We start from the raw sequence: 23,845 nt of genomic DNA on the forward strand, positions 1-23,845 counted from the left end.
CATTGTCATTTATCCCATCTATGCCCTCTTCCACCTCCGCCCATCCCCTCCCCACCCCACAATCACAAGACTGTTATCTATGTTCATGAATTCTCTCTCTCTTTTTTTTCTGTTCAGTCCCTCCACACACACCCCAACAGCCCCCGCACCAGAGCTGTCTGCCTGCTCTCTATGAGTCTGTCTCTATTTTGCTTGCTTACCCAAGATCTTAAAAATAGTTTCCTATTTTTTTCTAAAGCTTTAGAATTTTTTTTTAAATAAACTTTCTTATATCATCTGGAAAGTAATTTTGTGTATGGTGTGAGGTAGGGAGATAAAGGCAAGGAGACACACAGAAGAGATATGAATCTTTTTGTAGCACCTTCCCTACCCAAGATCTTTTCTATATGGTGTGAGGTAGGGAGATAAGGCAAGGAGACACCATTTAAGATGGAAGCCACTAAAAACAATATTGCAAAAAAAAATGAAATGACATTAAAAGATTTACCATATAACACTACATTTTTAAAAGCCAATTACAAAACTGCATGTACATTATGATTGCATTCTTATTAAATAAATATGCATGTTTTTGAAGAATATATATCTAGATCACCCTGGGCCTCCTCCCCCCTCCTGATGGTCCTTCCTCCTCCCCTACCCCACCTTCTCCCAGAATTGGACTTTTCTAGTCCCTCAGAGGGAAGAAATGTTCCCCCCAAGATGTACCCTTTGACCTTTGGTCAATAATGGGATGTCCCAGGGGACAGCCCAGTTCTCCTTGATTTTGCAGTTATTACCAACATCCATCCCTCTTCATTCAGCATATTTGATACCCAGAGTGAATCATATTTTAACAGATCCCACTCTTTACATATTAAAAAATAATTGAGCTAAAATTTGCACTTATCAAACAAAAAAGATTACAACTCACCATTTGTACCATTTCACTATTTAAATTTTGACTAAAAACAAAAACTCTAAGTCGTCATATAGAATAACAGAATTAAAGTCACTCAAGTTCTGTTTTTTCATCTTTATAATCCTTATTTCAAATCTATTGTTTAAACCCAGGGGTTGGAGACTTAAGTTACTCACTGAGCTTGAATGATGTTGAATAATTATGAACTTCTCCAAGTGAATGAACACAGAGCAAGTTCCTGTGTGGCAGGGCCAACTGTATAACTGGGTGTCCTCCAAATTAACTTCCATGTAGAAATAACATTCATTTATTAAAGGGTAAGGAATTAAAATAAGCTATTTTGAAGCTATGTGTATATTAAAACTACAGTATCTATAGCAGCTGTTTAGGACTTAAGCCAACAAAAGGAGGAGTGTGTTAACCCTGACATGGTCCAGAATTGCTGATTGTTGGAACCTGGTGATCATGAAAAGCTGATCTTACTTGGGTTTTTCTTGGGAGGGAGGTCCTTCCTTAGTCAATGTACTCCCTTGCTGGACTGCTCCTACCATCCTCTCCCTTATCACTCTCCGAAGTGACAGGTTATGATGAATTATATGGCCAATAGTGTCTCTCCATCTTTGTTTTTGCTGCTATACGAATTGGGGGAAGAAAAATGACAGCGGGTACAAGTGAGAGAAGGGATCGACATGGAGACACAGAGAACAGCCAGATTACTACTGTGAGGCCCAGCCCTGCACATCCTCACTGGCTGGGCTCTGTCTCCATGGGACCGCTTCTCTCCCTGGGGAACATACGGATTGGGCTTGTTACAGGTTGAATTGTATTCCCCCCAAAAGAGATGTTAAAGTCCTGACCCACAGTACCTGTGAATTCCTTATTTGGAAATAGGGTCTTAGCAGATGAGTAAGCTAAAATCCGGTCATTAGTGCAGGCCCTAGCTTAATGTGACTCAGTCCTTTTAAAAGGGAGAACTTTGGACACAGAGACATGCACATAGGGAGAACGCCATGTGAAGGTGAAGACAGAGATGGGGGGATGTGTCTACAAGCCAAGGATTACCAGCAAAGCACCCGAATCTAGGAGAGGGGCATGGAGCAGACACTCCCTCAGCCCTAACAAGGAAGCAACCCTGCCAACACCTTCATCTCAGCCTTCCAGCCTCCAGAGCTGTGAGATAGCAAGTGTGTGTTGTTTAAGCCACCTAGACATGGCAGTACTTTGTGTAGCAGCCCTAGGAAACTAATATGTACGGGGCTGCATGTCCTTTCATCCCCACCCCACACCCAGCTCTTTCCTTGACCAGTACTCCCAGACCACCTGTTAGAGTCTCTTCACCCTGATGGCCATGGTTACCCAAAATTCACAGCTGAACTCAGTTCCCTCAGTAGTCTTAACCAAGGTCACTGGTGGATGGGCCCCAAAGCATGCCGAATCTTCCGACATTCTGTTTGGTCAAAATGTTTTTTGCATCTTTGTAATATTTTTCAAAATATCAGCTCTCCTAGCATTATGCTAACTGAAATAAACCATAGAAAGATAAGTGTCACATGATCTCACCTATTTGTGGAATATAATGAACAACATAAACTGGTGAACGAAAATAGATCCAGAGAAGATGGCGGCATAGGTAAACACCGGAGTTTGCTGCCTCGAACAACCACTTCAAAAATACAACTAAAAGACGGAATGGACATCATCCAGAACCACAGGAAGGCTGGCTGAGTGGAAATTCTACAACTAGAAAGAAAGAGAAAAGCATACCGAGACTCAGAGGAGGTGCAGTGCGCAAGTAAAATACTAAGGTACAGAGGCACACGCGGAGCGGGCTGGAGGCTGAGGGCATGGTTGTCGTTTTCAATCGGGAGGGAGTCTCAGGCTCTGAACTCCAGTTCCGGGTGAGTCTCTAGGGACCTAGACTCATACGGGAGAAGCAGGACTGTCTGGCAGCAGTCGGAACTCGAGGGCAGCTTTCTCTCGGAGGGGCTGGCAGGGATTTCCAGGATACTGAGAAGTGGAGAAGCCATAACTGCTAGCCCCGCCCTGTTGATCCTGTGGGACCCGCCCCACCCAAGCCCTGCAGGGAGGCTTTTGCTGGATAGCCTCAGGCAAAGGCTAGATTAGCACCTCCCTAGAGATCCAGGAGCCAGGAAGCCCAGAGGTCAGAGTGGGACCATCCAGTTTGCAGCTCCGTGGAACCATAAAGGACACACTCAGGGGGCAGACTCAGTGAGCACCAAAGCCCCATTGAAGCAAGTCTTGCCCCAGAGGGGTGTCTCAAGCACAGAAGTTCTCCCACTGCAGACACAGCTGATTCTCACAGCCAATTGGCCTGGAGGTCAATTCCTCTCAGTGATACCTACAACAATCAAGGCTTAACTACAACAAGACTGTGCACAAAGACCACAAGGGGGTGCACCAAGAGTGTCCTCCTCAGGTAATTGGGGAGGCTGAACCACTGGGCCCTAGAGGACACTTATCACAGAAAACCACTCTACCAACACAGGGAAGCATAAAAAATGCGGAGACAAAGAAAAAGGACACAAATGACAGAAATGGAGGAAAGCAAACGACTGGATATAGAGTTCAAAACCACACTTTTAAGATTTTTCAAGAATTTTCTAGAAACTGCTGATAAACTTAATGAGTTCTATAAGAAATCTAATGAGACCCTCAAGGTTGTGATAAAGAACCAACTAGAAATTAAGCATACACTGACTGAAATAAAGAATATTATACAGACTCCCAACAGCAGACTAGAGGATTGCAAGAATCAAGTCAATGATTTGAAATATGAAGAAGCAAAAAACACCCAACCGGAAAAGCAAAATGAAAAAAGAATCCAAAAATGCGAGGATAGTGTAAGGAGCCTCTGGGACAGCTTCAAGCGTACCAATATCTGAATTATAGGGGTGCCAGAAGAAGACAGAGAGCAAGATATTGAAAACCTATTTGAAGAAATAATGACAGAAAACTTCCCCTACCTGGTGAAAGAAATAGACTTCCAAGTCCAGGAAGCGCAGAGAACCCCAACAAAAGGAATCCAAACAGGACCACACCAAGACACATCAAAATTAAAATGCCAAGAGCAAAAGACAAAGAGAAAATCTTAAAAGCAGCAAGAGAAAGAAACTCAGTTACCTACAAGGGAATACCCATACGACTGTCAGCTGATTTCTCAACAGAAACTTTGCAGGCCAGAAAGGAGTGGCAAGAAATATTCAAAGTGTTGAATACCAAGAACCTACAACCAAGATTACTTTATCCAGCAAAGCTATCTTTCAGAATTGAAGGCCAGATAAAGAGCTTCACAGATAAGAAAAAGCTAAAGGAGTTCATCACCACCAAACCAGTATTATATGAAATGCTGAAAGGTATCTTTAAGAAGAGGAAGAAGGAGAAGAAGGTAAAGATACAAATTATGAACAACAAATACACATCTATCAACAAGTGAACCTGAAAATCAAGTGAATAATCTGATGAACAGAATGAACTGGTGTTTATAATAGAATCAGGGGCATAGAAAGGGAGTGGATTGGCTATTCTTGGGGGGGCAAGGGGTGAGGAGGATGTGGGAAGAGACTGGACAAAAATCGTGCACCTATGGATGAGGACAGTGGTGGGGAGTGAGGGAGGAGGGTGGGGTGGGAACTGGGTGGAGAGGAGTTATGGGGGGGAAAAAGAGGAACAAATGTAATAATCTGAACAATAAAGCTTTAAAAAAAGAAAAAGAAAAAGAAACAAAAAAGAAAAGAAAAGAAAAGAAAATAGATCCAGAGACATAGAAGCATCAAACAGACCGTCAAACCTCAGAGGGAAAGCAGGGAGGTTGGGTGGAGTGGTGGGAGGGAGGAGGAAAGGATAAGAGATCAACCAAAGAACTTGTATGCATATAAGTATAATCAATGGACACAGACAATAAGGGGATGAAGGTCTGGGCTGGGGGGCAGGGGCAGGGGCGGGCTGGGAGAGGACAATGGGGGAAAAAGGAGACATATGTAATACTTTCAACACTAAAGAATTAAAATATATATATCAGCTCTCCTAACAGGTTTCAAATCATCTCCAAATGCAGTAAGTATGCTTCTAGGTCTTCATACAAGTTATTATGTTAAGCAGACCAGGGTCAAGGTCAGAGCCTAGGGCATACCACCCGATACCGCCCTTGAGAATAACACCATTCCTAACATTCACTGGAGTGTTGACTCTTCCAGTTTCTCTCATTTACTCACATTTGCCCAACCTCACCAGGTGCTACTACAAGCCTACATCTACTGAATTATTTTATTTTACTTTATTGGTTTTAGAGAGAGGAAGAAAGAGATGTGAAAGAGAGAAAAATCGATTTGTTGCCTCCTGCACATGCTCTGACCGGGAATCAAATCTACCACCTTTTCCTATCCAGGATGACGCTCCAACCACTGAGCAGCACTGGCCAAGACACCTACTGAAATTTTAAGTTGTGCATTGGGTAAATAATCATCCTTGTCAGGGATATCTTTGCACATTCAGAAAGTCAGAAATGATGAGACTGGGACCCAACCGGCGTGGCTCAGTGGTTGAGCATCGACCTATGAACCAGGAAGTCACAGGTTTGATTGCTGGTCAGGGCATATGCCTGGGTTGTGGGCTCAATCCCCAGTGGGGTGCATGCAGAAGGCAGCCAATCAATGGTTCTCTTTCATTGATGTTTCTATCTCTCTCTCCCTCTCCCTTCCTCTCTGAAATCAATAAAAATAAAAATATATATATATTAAAAAAAGAAAGAAAGAAATGATGAGACTGGGGCCAGTGTGGCCCTCCCTGGTGGCAGGGACCTGGGTACTTTCTATTTTGTTCTCTCCCAAGCCCGGCTTCCCTTCTCATCATCTCCTTCAGTACAGTAGCCACTGTGCCAGGTCCCTGTCCCAGTTCCTGGCACAGCTCTCCTAAACCTCCTGGAATTTCCTCAGTGGCAGTGATCATAGGAGTGTGTTTGTTATTCATAACAACCCTAATCTGAGTCTATGCTAACAAGCTGACTCTTGGTATTCTAAACAGCTTCAGGATGGGGGCCAGCTGCCAAAGGAACCCACCTTGTGATTAGAGAGCTGGGACTTTCAGCCCAATCCCCCACCTCCAGGGAGAAGAGAGGGGCTGAAGGTTGACTGCAGTCACCAATGGCCAATGATTCAATTAACTGTGATGACAGTGGAACCTCCATAAGATCCTGAAGGACGAGGTTCAGAAAGCTTCCAGATGTGTGCAAATGCACCCAGGTGTCAGGGGGTGCTGCACCCCAACTCCATAGGGGAGAAGCTCCTGTGCTTGGGACCCTTCCAGACCTCACTGTATGAACCTCTTCACCAGCATGGCTGTTCATTAGCATCTATACTAATAAAAGGGTAATATGCTAATTAGACCAGACATCTTCCGGATATCCATCCAGACGTCCTTCCAGACAAAGCCACAGTGGCAGGGGCCGAGGCAGAGGCAGTTAGGGGTGATCAGGCTGGCAGAGGGGAGCAGTTAGGGGGGATCAGGCTGGCAGGGGGGAGCAGTTAGGGGTGACCAGGCCGGCAGGGGAGGGCAATTAGGGGCGGCCAGGCTGGTAGGCAGAGGTGGTTAGCGGTGGCCAGGCTGGTAGGCAGAGGTGGTTAGGGGTGGCCAGGCCGGTAGGCAGAGGTGGTTAGGGGTGATCAGGCAGGCAGGGGAGCAGTTAGGGGCATCAGGCAGGCAGGCAGAGTTGTTAGGAGCCGAGGGGTCCCAGATTGGAGAGGGTGCAGGCCAGGCTAAGGGACCCCCCCTCCTTGCACAAATTTTATGCACCAGGCCTCTAGTCCTTTATAACAGCCTTTACAGTAAATCGGCAGCAGGAAGCAAAGAGATCTCCTGAGTTCTGTGAGTCATTCTAACAAATTGTCCCATCTGAGAAGGGAGTCCTGGGAATCCCCAGTTTATAGCCAGTCAGAATGACTGATGATTCAGTCAGAAGTATAGATGGCAAGCTGGGCCTGGTGTCTGAGGTGGGGACAATCGTGGGGGGCTGGCCCTTCACCTGAGGAATCTGACGCTGTCTCCAGGTCAATCTGTCAGAACTGAATTGGCTCATAGGACACCCAGTTGGTGTCTAGAGAATTGGTTGGTGTGGGGAAACAAAACCCCATGCATTTGGTGCTATACGAGTAAGTGTTGTAAGTAAAAACAGTGCGGAAAGTGGGGAGACGGGCACCCCCTCTTTTTAAGAACACATCTCTTACATACGTTTCTGCTCCCACCCCTCCAGCCAGGACTGAGACACATAGCTTTTTATATGGACTCTGAAAACCCTTAAAGAGTGCTGAGGATGGTCATGGAGAGAGTGGTAGTTATTTAGGAAAAATACAAAACAGGCTTAAAGGCCAGGCCATGTGTAGGAAGTTTGGGGCTTGTAACTTTAATTTCCTCCCCTAAGAGATGTGGGGAATTTATTTGTAAAGTGTATTAGGCGGGATTAAATTCAGCTGTAACAGAAAACCCCAAAGTAACAGTGGTTTGGTTCTGTTTCCCATTTCTAAATGGATTAAGTGACTGGAGGCCTGCTGTGTGCCAGGCACGGTCCTAGACACTTGACATTTCATCTTCACAAGACCCTCCCTGTACAGGAGATCCCCACTTTACAGGTGAAGAGACTTAAGTTCAGAGAAGGTAGGTAACTTGTCCGAAGTCACACAGCTCCTTGGCAGTAGAGCGTACATGCACCCAAAGTTCTTTCCACTCTAGCCGGTTTGGCTTAGTAGATAGAGCGTTGGCCTACAGACTGAAGGGTCCCAGGTTCAATTCTGGTCAATGGGCAGATACCCGGGTTGGGGGCTCAATCCCTAGTGTGGGGCATGCAGGAGGCAGCCAATCAATTAGTCTCTCTCATCAGTGATGTTTCTATCTCTCTCTCCCTCTCCCTTCCTCTCTGAAATCAATAAAAACATATTTTTTAAAAAAAGTTCTTTCCACTCCACCGCCTGTTCCACAGGAGGCAACACTTTCACTCCCCCTGCCCAGGCCTCACCCCCACCCCCCATCAGCACTAAGGGGCGAGGGACATCACCCAGCTAACTGAACAGCTGACAGAACTCTGTTTTCCCAGACTGGCTTTCAGAACCTACGTGTCGATGGTTGAAAACTAAAACTGAAATGCGTTTCCACACTCATCACCACACACTGCTCTTCCTGTTCATACTTTTAAATCCCACAGAGGAACATATTTTGGTTGTGCTTCTGGTTCACCAAGTACAACGAATCAGCATATTCACTCCCTCAGATACAAACCAATGCCAAGGGCATCTGAGTCACAACACCGTGGGCTGGCCCGTGCCAGCGCTCCCAGCCCCAGCGAGTCCCTCTTCCTCCATGTTTTGGCTCTGAATCTGGTGTGAGGCTCTCTGGTATCTTTCTCCATGAGCTACAGTCCAGAAGTCATGAAGAGCACGAAGGGGAAGAAAGCTTTGCGGGTGTGGGCGCTCAGCGGCTCAGCCCGCACTGACCCGACCATGGAGGCTGACCTGACATGGAGATGACCCTCCATGGGAGCGAACAGCTGCATGTCACAGAGAGAAGCCAAGTTCAGAAACATCAAGTATTTGCCCTCAGGGACACAGCCTGAAACCACCAGAGGCAGAACTCGAACTCGGGACTTCTAACTCTGGGAACAGAACATGTTCTCATTCCCAAGAAGTTCCTGGGCCATGACTCCCCCGTCCCCACTCCCCACTGCCCAGCACAGCAAAAGTCATGTTTGCTCATTTCCAGATGGAAGGCTCATGTGCTGAGTGGGTGCCCGGGGTGGGGACTGACGAAGGAGCTGGTGTTCGTGGGCCAGAGATGCCCAGACATAAAAGGAAGACCACGGAGACACAGAGAAAAGACCGAAGAGGGACACAGAGAGCAGAGTGGCCGAGCCGTCTTCTTTCGAGGCAGATGCTTAGAAGACGTGCTTCCAAGAACCTTCTACTTGAGCGAAGGAGCTGACATGACACAGAACGAAACCACAAATGAGGTCTAGCACACAGGAGACCAAACACATGTCAGCACCGCGGGTGACTCAGGAGGCTGGAGTTGGCCAGGCGGGATTTGGACAGCAAGGAGAATGAGAGGGCCCCTTGGAAGAATGGAGAGAAGCCCAGGGCGGGGCCGGGGGGGGGGGGGACCTGGCCCCAGGGCACAGGCTGCATAGGCCTTGGAACAGGTGTCCGATGGATTTAACCCATCGATGGACGTTTAGGCTGCCCCAGTCTCTCTCTTGCACACAGAGCTGCAATGATTTCCCTTGCATTCCCGGCACATCTGTCGGATAAATCCCCAGATGTGGAACTGCTCACTCAAAGAGCATTTTTCGGGCATTCTTATCAGGTTCTGTATTGCAGGGTTTGATTCATTTTTTTCTACAGGCTCCCCGCTGTGTTCACTGCGCTATGACAGCCCCAGAGGGGTCCTGCCTCTTCTGCCCAACTCAGGGCTGTGGTCACCGGTGTCCTGACGGTGTGCTTGAGGAAATGCAGAGAAATTAAGGTGCATAAGCAGATTCTAACCCTTTCAAATATACTAGGAGCCTAGGCAGCTGTAAACTCCGCACTGACTCTTGAATAAGTGCACAATCTCTTTATTATATGCTGTGGGGAAACGTCCAGGTTTCAGATAGATTGGCATTAGTGGGGCTTGTTTCAAGGGGCAGAGGGAGGACATTGTCCTCTGGCCGTGACCTCCACATCCCCAGGCCGAAGATGGCCAAGCAGGCACAAGACTGGGAACTGGGCGGTCGCAGATCTGGGCTGAACCGTGAAGGCCTCCGAGGCTTCGCTGCCATACTCCCCTTGTCCCTTCTCGCTCTCGCCCCCATCAGTACAGTATGGAAGTCTTCGCCGATGTTATGCATAGTGTCTATATGTTGTGATGGCAACTGAGTGTGAAATACATTGAAATATGCTATCAAAGACCAACACGCAGACATAGAGGTAACTCTTAGACACGGTTTCACTTGTGTACACGAGGAAGAACCAACAGTGTTGACTCAATGAGTCCAAAGAAAAAGAGCTTCTTATCGCAAGGACAAGGCTCGGAATATAGACACCTGTGAGGTGTGCAAACCCTCACATAACATGTTGGGCTAACGCAGAGTGTAAATACCTTTGTGCTTTAAGGAATCATTTTGCCGAGCTGCCAAACTAAGGTTTTGTTATGTAAAATAGCCTGTAGCGGGTTAGTTTCTCACCTGTTAAAATTCAGTCTCGAAAGCAATACTAAACTTGTACAACTTCATCCTCTGATACAATTAAATGTTCGCCTCTGAGTTTTCTTCTAGCCAAAACCAGATGCACATGATTGGGAGAGCAGAGTGACGGGGGTATATTTTGATGGTGGGTGGTGGTGAATTTGGCTGTTGCTGTTTTATTTAACTAAATGAGGATTCGTAAAGGGCTTCATCTTCTCAGCCTCATGTGCGATTCAGAGTCACACCATCCGTCCGGCACACAAGCGTGCTGGCCTGAACCCGGGTCTTCCGGCTTTGGGCACAGTCATGGCCCACAGCTCCTTGTCACTCTGACAGAGGAAATGGGCCCTGGATTTATTCTCTGTGTCAACTAGCTGCCAGAAGAACTTCTCAGTGGTGGAAATGTGGCTACTGAGCACTTGAAATGTGGCTAGGGAGAGTGAATGTAAATTTTATTTAAATGTATGTAAATTTATTTAAATTTAATTGCTAGAATGCTTGCTTTAGTTGTATATAGCTAATGTCCCTATATAGCACAGTTCTAAGAGAACCAGCACCTTTCTGGACCTTTATTTTCCTGTGGATTTCCCTCCCCCTTTGTCAAAGTACAAAAATGGGAACTGGGGATAGAGCAAGAGCCCTTGTTCTCCCATCCTCACCCCCTAACTCCCCCTGCCCTCTCTACCATTCCCCCTTCCACCCAAGTCCTCTAGAGTTTTCTAGGACCAAATATTATTTCTAATAACAGAGCTTTCTCACTCCAGTTATAATCACAAATCCCTCTGGGGAGAAAGTCTTGTAGTGAAACAAATGGCCTATCCAAAGGTTTCAGAAAATTACTTTTTAAAAACTCTTTGGAGTGGACTATGCCGGGAAATGAAATAAGTATCAGGTTGGTTTGAGTAAGTTATCACATATGCCCCATGAGCTTCAGGGCATGTTTTGAGAAGGCTTTTTTCACTGCTCCCAAATAACGGACAAATTGTTGATATAATGAGTGATCGAAGGAAGGGCTGGTTGGCAGCCTTTGGAGCAGGAAGGCCTCTGCAGGGAGGAGAATATTAATCAAGCCTTCCCGCGAGCAGGGGAACCAGGAGGAAAACAAGCTTCTCCTTCATGAATAAGGCAGCTCCTGGATACGTTTCCCAAGCTTTAATGTGCACCCACACGACCTGAGGAATCTCGTTAAAATGCAGATCCCATTCAGCAGGGCCACTGGTGCAGAGACTGCACTCTGCACAGTGAGGCTCGAGGCTTCAACGCTCCTGAAGTACAGAGACAGGCCACTCTGAACATCTGGCAGCTGGCTGCCAGCGCCCTGACGCCCAGCCCAGCCTGCCTGCCAAGGGCAAGGTTCTCTTGAAATGGTCATCTTGGAGCTTGTCTCCCAGGGATTCAGCCATGCTTTATAAACTTGCCTGCTTTGTGAAGTTGCCAGAACCCATCAAATGTATAGGGCCAAAGCTCTGAGAGACCAGTGTGAGGCAGCAGCCTGGGTAAATGCATCTGCTCTGCAAACTCACACTGGCCCCGAAGGGGGTTGCTCTGAGAGTTGGGGGTGGTGGTACCACTAGGAAGCCACTGTTACCACAAATCTAAGCTCCATCCTCCAGTCTGGTTTCATTAGTAATGATGTTGATGTTTTCATTTATTTCTTCTTGTTTCCTACTTTCACTTAATTCAGCCTTAACTGGGAACAAAATGCCCCAGCTATAATTTGCCCCTTCAAACCACTTAATCTGCTTCTATAAAGTGAAGATAATAGAGCACCTACACCTCTCTCAGTTTTGTGAGGATCAAAGTAGTGCACAGAGGGGTTTACGATTGTCCCTAGTATGACAGATGTTTACTACATGCAAGCTGTTATGGTAAGAGGTACTTTTTGATGTTTGTTCCATGAATAAGTACAGACAGATCAGTCTCCAATAACTACCTCCCTCTTGACCTCCAGACCCAAAGCCTGCTTGATAGTTCCACTAGAAACGAACATTTCATCTTTTCCCCAAAATCAGTTCCCCTCACCATCTTCTGTCAGAGGTATCATCACTGTCCCTGTCAGAGACAAGTAACCAGAGCCATTTTTTTGCATCCATATCCGGGCACTGACACTCAATCATACCTCACAAAGCCTCTTGAATCCACTGTCTTCTGTCTCCACTGCCTCTACTCTCATCACCTGTTCTTGGACGCCTGCATTAACTTCTCGCCAGTCTTCCTGCCTTGGTCTCTTTCCTTCCCAACCCCATTACAGGAACTCCAAGTCAGTCTTGCCTAAGCACTGTTAGAAGTAGTCAAAACAATCCCTACAAAGCAGTTCCAAAGGCATTTTTTAAAGCAGTGGCAACACTGATGGAATCGTTCATGGCTTCCCGGGGGACTACGTGGGAAAAGGCCACACACATGTGCCCTGATGCTTATGAAATTGCCCACGATCAGTTGTGATACTTTAGAGGCACATCCACACTCAGGCAGCTTCTACTGAGGCTGGATGCTGAGGTGTTGACCGCTCAGTCTACTGGGTGACACTTAAACCTCAGGTTGGATGAAACTATTAGTCAAAAGCACTGGTTTTGTTTAGGTCTTTCTCTCTATGTATTTGCTGTGGTTTCATCATCAAGCAAAATCATTTTTTAATTTCTTCATTATCGGCTAGGAATTTGGGGACCTATTATTTGTAATTCATGTAGTTCAAAATAAAGGTTTCCAAAGAAGCAAGTTCACTTGAAAATAGTGATGACACTGTTGAAAATGAACATGTTCTATTTCTCAAATTTGAAGGTCCAAAGAGTCTTGTTCAAGGACCACTGGTTGGTCCCTCAGGTAAAAGCAATTCCTCTATTTAACCACGAGATGGCACTTGAGCTGTGGCACGCTGAGCCAGCTGGCTCAAGGTCAGGACCACCCCTGAGAGGAGACAGCTGGAATGTGGAAGACGTGTGCCACCACTTCCTTAACCAGCCATCAAGGCATGTCACTTCAGGACCGATTCTTATTAAAGGCAAGAACAAAATACTTGACTATCACCACAGCAATAGCAGAAAATAAAACCAAACCCGTGACTTGAAAAATAATTTCACACAAGTTTCCCCAGTCTCACTCTCTAGCTCCATCCCCTCTCCCCCTGACAATGACAGCTTCTGCAGGTTAACTTCCCAAAATCCCTCTAGCTTAGTGCCTGTTCCCACCTGCAGGCTCATCACTAACATCCTCGCCTTCCCTCTGAGCTCGATTCTCCCAGGCACAATCCCGTAATAGTCAGAGGCTGTTCATTCATTCACCTGGCTCCTCCTAACTCATCAGAGATAAGGCTCCTTCATACTAAGCCTCAGTTCCCTGCCAGCAGAACATCGGGTTAACACGAGGCTGCTGTTCTTTCTTCTTCTACCAGTTTCATGAGCCAATTCTGAACTTTGGGGACAGACACTAGACACCTCTATGGATGTCAAAAAATGTCTTCTCTAGATTTCTTAGGCGAGCAAATCCTAAGTCTGGACAGGTTTCCTTGACCTCACCTTCCTCAGGAAAAGAGTTTTAAACACAAAACTATAGCTGGCAGGCCTTTCCTTTTCTGCTGGGAAGCAGAGAGTTCTCGCTGGAGTAGCTGAGTAAGCATCACCCACATATTTTGAATAGTTCTACACTCAGGGGCTACTCATACACCTCCTAGAGGCAGGCCATATGCATCGCTTCTAAAATCTGTCCAACATCTGGTTTTAGCCATGTCATTATACCAGGACAATTTTTAAATTTTTATCTTTATTGTTGAAAGTATTATAGATGCCCCCCGCCCCCCGCATTGTTCCCCTTCATCCCCCACCCTTTCTTCCCTCTGAGATTCCTCAGTCTGTTCTATGCTTCCATGTCTCTGGATCTATTTTGTCTGCCAGGTTATTGTGTTCATTAGATTCCACATATGAGTGAGAGCATGTGATAGTTGTCTCTCTGACAGGCTTATTTTGCTTAGCATAATACTCTCCAGTCCCTCCATGCTGTCTCCAAGGGTAAGAGGTGCTTCTTCTTTACAGCTGCATAGTATTCCATGGTGTAAATACACCACAGCTTTTCTATCCACTCCTCTACTGATGGGCACTTGGGCTGTTCCCAGATCTCAGCTATTGTAAGTAGCGCTGCTATTGCCAAGACATTTTCCAGTACATTCAGCCAAATGTTCTTGGTGGGAAAGGGGGCAGATGCTTGGTGGGAAGGCAATTGCCCTTCCATGAATTCAGTTTAAAGGTTATCGGGACAATATACTATAGTCCCAAGATACAGGAAAGAACCTCCAACTTATTCATGAATCAAACATGTGGATTTCTTTAACCCTTCAGCTTATGCCAGTTTTCCAGAGAAGTCCCTCAGCTTCATTACATACAGAAATACAAAGGGTTCTATTACTTAAAAACAAGTAAGTATTCTGGGATTACTTTGGTCTGAAATTTCAGATCCCATGGTGCTGGCTACAATGGAAAAACAAGGCTAGACCTTGGACTTGGCTTGAACATTAATTTCATTATTTGAACAAATCCATTCCTGAGATTTCAGTCACCTCATCTGCAAATAAGATTTTATTGCATTAACTGGGGGTCCAGCTCGCGAAATTGTGCAAAACCCAGACCCAGGCCAGGCCACAGGACCCAGAGTCAAGTCCCATTGGCACCACGGGACCCATCAATGCACCTCTTGGTGACTGGTCTTTGGTCTTCACAGCGTTACAACCACTGGGTTATTATATCGATTGCTTAGTGTTCCCTCATGGCTGTATTTTGCACACCTCTCTAGGATTAGTAAACATAAAACAGTATCTAGCCCGTTGCTTCTACTGCTTATTTACGTTGAATACCTCAGACTTCAATAATGCAAGTAAGGCAAGAACAGTGACTCACTGCACACACAAGACGCAGCCTCCACCACCTTCCCCAGGCACAGGTGGGCTGCACGGCCCAGCAGGGCAGGGCACACTGCACTCCTGATCAAAGACCAGGGAGAGCTGCGGAGTCTCTGAGCAGAAGACATTCCTTACGTCCAAGTTTAATCTCAATTGACAGTACTTGATTCTGGGAATCTCAGGATTCCTCTTTACTTTTAAAAATGGAGGATCCCAAAACGTTTTTATGGGGGTCATAGCTGTTGATATTTACTGTAGTAGAAATTAAAAATGAGAATGTTTTTAGATATTTGCCTACAAATTCATTTTAAAATAAATACTTCACTAGAGCAGGGGTAGGCAAAGGTTTTCTGTAAGGGTCAAGCAAGTAAATATTTTAGGCTTTGCAGGCCATATGGTCTCTGTTACAACTTCGCAATTCTGCTGTTGTTGTGTGAAAGCAGTCAGACAATAAGTAACAAATGAGCGTGGTTGTGTTCCAATAATATTTTATTTACAAAAACAGGCATGGGCCAGTTTGCTAGAAAACAAACCTTTAAAGGATTAAACAGATTTGGAAGTAAATTTACTATCTGCTAGAATAAAGCCCAATACAAAGATAACAAAGCCAGCAATATAACATTCATAATGTGTGTCATCTTTCTTAGTACTAAATCAAAGAACTTGGAAAATGACCGGGGTCCAGGAGAAAAATCAGTCAATAGAAATAGACCCAGAAATGACAGATAATGGTATAAGCAGATAAGTACATTAAAACACTTATTATAAACATGCTCTATATGTTCAAGGATGTAAAAGAAAATATAAATATAAAGAGAAATTATGTAAAGAAGAAAATGGAACTGCTAAAGACAAAATATAATATCTGACATGAAAATTTAACTACAAAGGAATAACAACAAATTAGACATTGCAGAAAAAAGCAATCAGGAAACTCGAAAAACTGCAACTTGATTTATATAATATGAAGAATGGAGGAGAAAAAGAATAAGAATTTTTAAAAAGAATAAAATCTTAATGACCTGTGGAATATCAAGCAGTCTAAAATACATGTTTACCCCAACAACAATATGATACATATAAAAACCCACATTAACTAAAACATACAGAGAGGTTAAAAATAAAAGTATGGAAAAAGATACATCATGCAAACTCTAATCATAAGATTACTAGAGTAGCAATATTAATATCAGACAAAATAGACTCAGGCCAAAGAATGTTGCCAGATATAAAGGACATTTCATAATGACAAAAGTGACAATTCAATAAGAAAACATAATAACCCTAAATGTGACAATAATTTCTAAACTCTTCTGTTTAGAAGCAAAAAAAAAAAAAAAAGGAAGAACTGAAGAGACATATGCAAATTCACAATTACAGTTGGTTATTTCACCATACCTATCTCAGCAACTTACAGAACAAGTGGAGAGGAAAAAAAGCATTTAAAGATGTAGAAAACTTGGATTCTACCAACCAATGTGACCTAATTGGTATTTATAGAACATTAAAGCCTGCAAAATACACATTTTCAAGTGAACAAGAAACATTCACCACAACAGACCATATGCTGGGTCATAAACCAAATTTCAATAAATTTAAAAGGGCTGAAATCATCCAGAGTATGTTCTCAAACCACAATGGAATTAAATTAGTAATCAATAACAAAAAAAAATTAAAACAGTGCTGTGAGTAGAAATATATTGCAAGCCACACATGTAATTTTAAATGTTCTACTAGCCACATTTTTTAAGGAAAAAAGAAACAGGTGGACTTAATTTTAATAATATATTTTATTTAAGCCACTATTATCAAAAATATTCTCATTTCAACATGTAAGCAATATTTTAAAATGAGATTTCTTTTTCATACTGTCTTCCTAATCGGTTACTTCCAGCACAGCAATGCGAACCAGCCATGTGTCATGTGCTCCAGTCACATGGCTGGTGGCTAGCAAATGGGACCACATAAATCAACATGGCAAGTTAACAAATATGCTATAGCTGATGATGTTAATACCCATATATGTTGTACTTTTTTCCCCAAAGGAAAAACATCTTGCCTTGAGACAGGAAGACTTTTGAAATGTTTAGACCTACCTAAAAAGAAATATGACGTTAATCATTGAGGTTGCTGATTCGTCTGCAAACTTTCGCCACTGTTCTCTAATTGGTCTACTACTCATTCCATGAATACCCATTGGCTACTTTAAGGTTCTCCTGTTCTTAGGTGATATCAGGTGATTTTTCCTGCACAGACTCCACAGCCTATTGGTGGTTTATCCACATCACACGTATTTTGGAGTTCATGGGGATGAATAGCTTGTCATCTAGTTATGTTGTAAATGTTGTCCAGGGGTTTTTGGTTGCTATATTCCAGCCATCACCATCATCCAAGAATTTAGTTTGTAAAACATATGCACGTATTACTGATAAAAATAAACTTTTTTTAAGAGAGAATATTGTTGAATGTTCCTCCTTGTTTTTATCTTTGGCTGAAAATGTGGAATAAAGGGGACCCAAAGAAATAGTGTAGGATGGCAGGGAAGATAAGGAACAAGGAAACACTTCCAAGGAATGCCCTGAGCACAAGAGGCTGGGAAGAGAGATGAAAAGGTTGAATCCAAACCCAAAGATTGGCCACAGGGGAATCAACCAGATGAAACAGCTTTGAATAGTGAACTAGCACGCATTCCCTGGAGATTCCCCAACTAAAAATAGAAAGAGTCCCCTTACCATGGTATAAAGGAGCCGTTAATGGAATTAAAAGTGGTTCAGACAACAGCTTCATTCCTTATTCGGCCCCTAAGGAAAATACAGGCTTGAGTATGATTTTGGAAAACAATGATTATTGGGCCAGCTGCAAAGCCACCCTCGTTCCCTGCTTTGTGGTACTGGAGTTGTGACCTACAAACATGTCTCATTTGCCAGTGGACACAGTATTAGGTGGCACTGGAGGGGCACTGCAGGTGGAAAGGGGCCTCCATCTCCTGGTTCCAGAGCTTTTCCCTCGTGGTCCTACTGAGCTTCTGTCAGCATGTGCCTGTCTTGCCGGCAACGTGAAAGCCAGTGGTGCACATTCTCCAGCGGTGCAGGCGCCAGAGGCAGCTTTCCCAAGGGCACTGGGACCCAGCCAATGACTTCCTACCGTTTCCCTGACGCCCTGCCTGCCACCTCACGGTGGCACCTCAGCACGCTGCATCCAGTGGGCCACACATCCCCTCCAATGAGACCCGAACCTCAGCCTTGTGGGCAGGGAAAGGGCTCGTCCAAGTCTGTCCCTCCCTTGGGTCCTCTCCCTCAATCTGCAAGTAACGGCTGCTCCCTGCAGCTGCTAGTCCTGCCTTCTTTAGAGATGTACTGGCCTCTCTTTGAGGTTAATCAATCCCATTACTAGTTAATAATTCTTCATACTGAATTTTCCCTGTTCAAATTCTGGTAGGCTTTCTTTCTCCTGAATAGTCTTGAACCCTAAATGTTACCTTAATCATCTGTAAAGTTTAAAAGAGGGCGTATAACGGTGTGGCTGAGTTGGTTGACGCAACGTCCCATACACGGAAAGGTGTGGGTTCGATTCCTGGTCAGGGTGCGTAAGGGAGGCAACCAATAGCTATTTCTCTCACATTAATGTTTCTCCCTCTCCCTTCCTCTCTCTCTCTCTCAAATCAATAAAAGCATGTATCTTCACGTGAATATTTAAAGGAAAAAAAAAAAAGAGGATGTGTAGTTTCTAAATCAAATCACTAAGAAAATTAAAGCCATGAAATTACAGTTCTTTTAGGAAATAAGAGAAGTCAGTGAGAAAGCATAAAACATGATCACAGAAGACCAAAGTCAGTAATTAACAAAAGCAAATGGATTAGACTCCCCTAATATAACACAAAGACTCTCCAAATGTGCTGAAATATAAAAAGACATGCTGTTTAAGAGACAACTAAAAAGTATATCAAAGTTAAAAATAAAATAATAAAAATTAATTTATCAAGAAACTATAAACAAAAAGGACAGAAATATTCTAATATCCAGGAAGTAAAACTCAAAGCAAAAAAACTAATAGGACAAAAAGAATAACTTTACAGACTAGCAAGTCGTCCTTATAAATTGTACTTAACAGACACAAGTATCTGTATTAAATAATAGTATCAAACCACACAAAGCAAAAGCTAAAACAAGATAAAATTGAGAGAATAACTATATTAGAAGACTTTAAGCTAGCATTACTAGTCTATGATAGTTTATAACCAAAAACAAAATTGGAATAATGTAATTAAAGTGGCTGAATGCAGTGAAACACATGCTCACCTGTCCCACACAATGGATTAAACCTTTGTTTAAAACACCCGCAGAATATTTTTTTTAAATGCTAGGCCCCAAAACCTCAATAAATTCTAAAAGGCAAAAAGTATGTAAGCCATATTTCCTTTCCACAAGGAAAAAAAATCCTACAAGTAGCAAAGATTGAAAAACAAAGAAAAAACCAACCTCACAGAAATTTTTAAAAATTCTTAATAAGCCAAAACTTTAAAACAATAATAAACTACTTATAAAACACATCAACATAGCTGGGATGTGAACATATTTAAAATTAGGGGAAAACAAAAGCCTTCAATGTATTAATTTGTATACAAACGAAAAAAATAATTATCAGACTCAAAAGTTATAGGGAAGACATCTACAGAAAACAAAAATAATAAACATAAAATGAGAAATTAATAGAAAATCACAATTGGAAAAATCCAAAATGGTTGTTTTGAAGGGAAAAAAGATACCATTAGCAAGAAAAAAATAAGTGGTAGAACTAAGGTAAATTTTTTATAACCTAGTCCTAGAAGGAGCAAATTTAATAGAAATTTTTTGTTCTTTCTATTAAAATTCTATGCTAATAAATGCATTGCATTTCAAAAAAAATAAATTTGCTAGAAAAGTATAAATTACCTAATTTAGTAAATAATAAACACAAAAGGAAAATGCAGTTGGAAACAAAATTTTAAAGTTACTTAAATTTAAAAATAGATGACATATTAATAGTCACAAAAGAAACTGATAGTTATCAAGAAATTCTTTCCAGAAAGGGCTCTGAACTCTAGTTTTATAAGCACAGTCCTTCAACATTTCATGGAACAAATCACTCCTGTGCTATAATATAACTGCTTAATGCATAGAAAAATATATACAGTTATCCTATCCGCTTTATAGAGCTAGCAAAATCCCTATGTCAAAACTTGGACAATAGCCAAACTCACTCATGTAAAAATGCTATTTTCCTAAGTAAAATATTAGCAAATCAAATTCTATAGAACCATTAAGGCAGTCATATTTTAGGAAAAATGCATTCCAGAGGACACCACGTATTTTGAAAGTAATTTTCCCAGAAAAATAAATGTAAAAGCAGGGGGTGCACAGTTGCAACAGCAAGTCCACAATCACTGCAGTGTATTTTTTCTTTGAGATTGCTTTTTCTTATTTCACCATTATTTTACTATTTCAAAAAGGACTCTTGCTCATAGTGGTAGTGGCTTTAAGATCTTGATCACATTTAATTTCTGTCCCAAAGTTACTGAGACTTGAACATCCTTTTCAACACTAGTTTTAACACTACCACTTAATGCATGCCTGTGAGAGAACAGATAAATGTGACTCTCGCTCTCAGAACGGTGCTGGTAAAGAACCCGGAGCTTTACAGGATACTAACAAAGAATGATGGCATGTTTACTTACTAGCCAAAGCTGCATTGCTATGTGGCAAAAGCATGAACAGTTTACCAATGTACTGAGATGCCAGTTCTGAAATTATGCAATGCAATTCTTGGTCACTTTTTAAGCTATAAGTAGTAAAACCTCAATAAAGCAGATTAATTTGGGCAAGGGGGTGTAACTGTTAAAGCCAAAAGTCAATTATATAATAAAGTAGGTTTTCCAAATGGGTGTTAAAAAATTGACAAATTAGTTTCTCTGTATTTTGTGTGTGTTTTTGTTAATCCTCACCCGAGGATATTTTTTCCATTGACTGTTTTTTGGGGGGTTTTTTTAGAGAGAGTGGGAGGGAGGGGGGGGGAGGGAGGGAGGGAGGGAGGGAGGGAGGGAGGGAGGGAGGGAGGGAGGGAGAGAGAGAGAGAGAGAGAGAGAGAGAGAGAGAGAGAGAGAGAGACATCAATATGAGAGAAACACATCTATTGGTTGCCTCCAAGCATAAGCCCTGACCAGGCCTGGGGATTGAACCTACAGCCTAAGTATGTGCCCTTGACCAGGAATCGAACCTACAATCCTTTGATGCGTGGGCCATGCTCCAACCACTTAGCACCACCGATCAGGGCTAGTCTACCTTTTACTTCTGAAGATACGTTTTGTGATTAAAATTAAGTTTGTGTGAAAAGTTTAATTTCACAGAAACGTTTTCTATATGTACTACTGTAATTTTAAGTTTACGGTATACTGCTTTCACCAGTCACCACAAGTAAAGAAATGCACGTGGCTGGGGCATGGCTTAGCACACAGAACATCTGCCCCCATATGAAAACTGCTGCAGAAAGTCACACCACGTGACAACAGAACCAGTTTCCTGCTTGATGCGGTGTGATCACATGCTAATCATTTGCTGAATGTTATTTACAAGCAGTGATTCTTGGATTTAAATATGTAGACTATAGTTGTAGGTATGTAATATTTATTTATGTCAGTGAAATTACTACAGTATTTTTTCCAACATATGGCCTATCCACTAAAATTTGTTAAAAATAACAGGAATTAATAACAACAAAATAACCCACTAATTTAATTATATGCAAATCTTGGTTAAAAGCATTTTAAAATTAACAGGGTGTTAATCTTCACATATGACATCTGGACTGGAAATTTTGTCTGTTAAATCCAAAGTCCATTAAATCAAGGGTTTACTGTATATGTATTACTTCAAATGTTGAAATCAAAGTGAGACTTCACTACTATTATTAGATCAACAATTTTAAATGAGTATAATTCAAGTCTACATAAGATGCAGGTAAACTGTAAATCTTTTATTTTTAATTATTCTACCTGATTCTAGGAGTTCAAAGCTGGTTTAATGTTGTTAAATCTGTTAAAATGTCCTCAACAACGCTCTTCCTCCGGGAGCACGCCCGCCTTTCTTCCCCCAAGTCCTGCATCTCCTACACTCGAAGGGTCCCCACGAGACTTGCAACCAGGGGAGAAACAGGCAGTGGCAGCTCGTCCTGGGCTAACCCCCTAACCCTGCCTCCAAGGCGCCCTTTTCTTGGACTTGTCAACGAGCTAAAGCCGCCCGGTCTGGGCTCATTTCTTTCCTCTGGCATTTCTGGAGAGCGGCGGCAGCCCACCTGGGCTCTCTCCTCTTGCTTCTTCTCTCCCAAGCCCTTCCTTGTTTCCCTATCCCCAGCTTTAATAAATGTACGTATTCTCATTTTCAAAAATGTCATCAACAAATCAAATTTAATAATTATATAATTATGTTAATAGGTACCCAAAAAGCATATTTGACCAAATTCCTGAGCCATACCTAATTTAAATTCTTTAAAAACTAAAAATAGAGGGAAATTTCCTTTCTAGATGAAGAATATCTGACTAAAAACAGCAAACCTAAAGGTAAAACACTGCTATGGATGTTCCCATTGAAGTCAGAAAACAAAACAAATACCATTATAGTCATTATTTTATGTTGTTCTAAACAATTCAACCAACGAAACATGCAATACAAACTAAATAAAATTATTAGAAGAACATCATCAGTCATAGCTATGAAAGTAATTCCTAGAAAACCCAGGCAAAATTACTGGGGAAAGGACTAGAATTAAGTAGATACCAAGGAAATATAAATTTATGACTTGGCCAGAACTATTGCTGTTCAGATCTTTCCATGCCTCCCTCAGGACTGCTTATATCCTAGTCTGAGTTGCTCCTGTGTGTCTGGACTACTACTGCACCAGGCTCCTGAACTAACTGGATTCCTTATTTTCAACCTGGGGAGAGATCACACAGTAGGGCCACAGGATATTCCAAAAACAAATCTGACCATGTCATTCCTTTTCTTAGAAGGAAAGTTTCCCATCATAGTTAGAATAAGACCCAAATTCCTTCCTACGGCCTTATAAATATGGCCCTATACACCAGGCCTTTTACAAATGCCATCCGGACAGTGGCCATACTGACTTTCTGTTCCTCAAACACACCTTTGTGCTCACTCTTCACTTTGTTGGCCTTGAGCTCTACTTGAATCTCACGGGATGGCTCCTTCTAAGATGTAGTCATGTCCTACCTTAACTGTTCTTCCCTAGAGCTCTTCGATCATCCCACCCAGAGCAGACACCAGTCGCTATTTCTCATCACTCTGTTAATTCCCTCTATGGAATCTAAAGTTCATGATCTGATACTTTCCCCTGAATATTTATTATCTCCCCCACAATGCCGCCTCCAAACAGCAAGAACTGTGTCTTAATAACTGTTCAACACTTTAAAGTTCCTGGTACGTAAGAGTCACTCAGTAAACATTTAAATTTTAGTTGTCTGTCATTGTCAAATAAGCTGTAAGTGCCACAAAACAGGAAGTATGCCTATTTTATTAATTGTTCTATTCCCCAGGACTCTGACAATAAATATCTCATGAATGAACGTATCCCTCCCTCCCTTTTAAGCCCTAATATTCTAAGATTAGGCAAATTTTTTTGGTGAGTTCAACACATTTCTGACCTATACTGAAACTTACAGCCAGCTACTGTCCTAAATGATTTCCTATGCATTATTATAAAGTTAAATCTTCTCACTTCTACCCATCCAGTCCCCAAATTCTACATTTGTCTGACTGACTTAAGATAAACACAGAGCTTTAATAAT

The sequence above is a fragment of the Myotis myotis genome, unplaced genomic scaffold (genome assembly GCF_014108235.1).
Source record: "Myotis myotis isolate mMyoMyo1 unplaced genomic scaffold, mMyoMyo1.p scaffold_m19_p_7, whole genome shotgun sequence".
Classification (NCBI taxonomy): domain Eukaryota; kingdom Metazoa; phylum Chordata; class Mammalia; order Chiroptera; family Vespertilionidae; genus Myotis; species Myotis myotis.